We start from the raw sequence: 2,136 nt of genomic DNA on the forward strand, positions 1-2,136 counted from the left end.
AAATGTTTTTGCTGCATTGAGTGTTACCATCAATGGAAAGGCATTGTATATAAGGCAAGGAGGACATTGCTCCAAGACACTGCATCACAACAAACAAAGAAGCGCTAACAAACCCTGCAGTGGTAAAAACGTTTTTCCACCTCCCCAAAGTCAACTGGAGAAGACACACCAGGCCAGCTAAATCTTTGAAGCATATAACTCCCAGCTTGGTGGATAGTCTTCAGTTCACTCATGGAGATGTGAGTAATTTCCTTACAGCTTAAAAAAAGGAGTTCCACCTTGTGAATTTAAGTACCAGGAGTTTTCTTTTGCTGATGTCTTCCACTGTTTCGGATGCAAGAGAGGATCTGCTTGATTTGGTCCAAAGAACTGTGCACTTTGCTATGCTAGCCCTATACAAAGCCTTGGCTTCTGGGTTAGATGTCAAAAAATTCTCTACATCAGAAGTGGAGATGATGTTTATTGTTTGAGAAGCACACCTGTGGTGTGCGGGGAGAGACAATTTCGGCACCAATACCATCATAATTATGCCTACCACAAATTCTCCTAAACGGCAATGCTGCCTTATTGCGCTCCAATGAGCATCTACCAATCCAGTCACAGTCAATCCAGTCACTCCCATATAACTTCTGTTATTCGCTGTCCAAATATCAACAGTAGTTGACACAAACTCGACATTATTCATCGCAATCTTGATATTACGTTCCATTTCAGCATACTCGTTCTCCAGGTAGGATGAAAATGATGTTTCGTGAGGAAGCTCGGCAATGACAGTAGTGGGGATCTTCTGTATAATGGCACGAAACGACGGTGTGTCAACATTTCCTCCACGATGTACCGCGCAACCGACCTCTTCAGCTCCCCTCCACTTACTGATTTTCCACCAAAGTCCAGTTTCTGTTGTTTGAGTGGCGTCGGATCTGCTGCACTCTTAGCTCTCCTTTTCGCTCCATCAGTAGGAACTTTCACCGTGAGCTTGACTGTGCCGTGCTGCGAGTCCAAATGTTTCTTCAATTATTGAAGGCAGATAACGATTTGTCTCCAGGACAGAGCATACAACCAACAGTAATATTCCTGTCTTTGTCGGACACGAACTCGAAGTAATGACTGTATTTACACGTAGCAAAAGCCGAGCTCCCTCCTGCCGCCATTGTTGTTGACACACGTCACTCGCCGCTGTCACAGCTGCAATTATGGCTTTCTATTTGTTGAAAAATAGTAACACAGAGTGGCTTTGGATAAGTAACTTCAATCAGATTACTAGTTTTGAAGTAATAACGCTTTAGATTACGCGTTACTGAAAAAAGAGGTTATGCAAGAGTGACGCGTTCCGTAGAACGTGTTACCGACATCACTGTTGGTGAGCTACTCAAAATCAGCGGGTGAGCTCGGAGACCCTTGTGATAGTATCATCATAAGGGTGTTTATGTTCATTAAACAACCACATACAAATGTGTAGTGCTTTGAGGACAAGACATAATTAGTATAATGACAACAGACAGAATAAAGTTGTTCAGTGACACTTGGAAAAGTTAGTACGTATCCCATGAACGTCATATCCACTTGTGGCTTTCCCTTGGGACAAAAACGAGTTCCCAACGGACTGCATTGCTTGTTTGTTTTGTTTTAAAAACAAAATGTCACTGTGGTAAAAAGTCACATTTGGAGTTTGAAGACCAGAAGCTAGGCGGATAACTTTTCGCTAATTATCCGCTAATGCAAAGTGCAGCCAGTGACAGCTAGGCAAAGCATGTAAACAAAGATGCAAGAATAGTCGAACAGAGATAGGTTTGGTAAGGAAGTGATCAAACATGCTGGCGTCAATTGGCGTAGCCTGTGTCAAGCTCAATACGAGACACAGTTTTGTTGGCAACCCTACGTGACACAGCAGACATGTATGTATGTTTGTTCGGCATACACCGATCATGTGTTTTTTTTAATGGAAATTGGCCGATATTGATCGGTGGCCGATCGATCAGAGCATCCTGAATTATCATTATCATTATATATGTCGAATTCAAAGTATTTAATTTAAAACAGGGGTACATTCAAAATGGCAACATTTGAATTGTATTTTATTTACAAAGCAGATCTCCACTCAAAAAGTGTGGTCGTTTGTCATGAAATACAGGCATC

Source organism: Dunckerocampus dactyliophorus, chromosome 1 (assembly GCF_027744805.1).
Source record: "Dunckerocampus dactyliophorus isolate RoL2022-P2 chromosome 1, RoL_Ddac_1.1, whole genome shotgun sequence".
Classification (NCBI taxonomy): Eukaryota; Metazoa; Chordata; class Actinopteri; order Syngnathiformes; family Syngnathidae; genus Dunckerocampus; species Dunckerocampus dactyliophorus.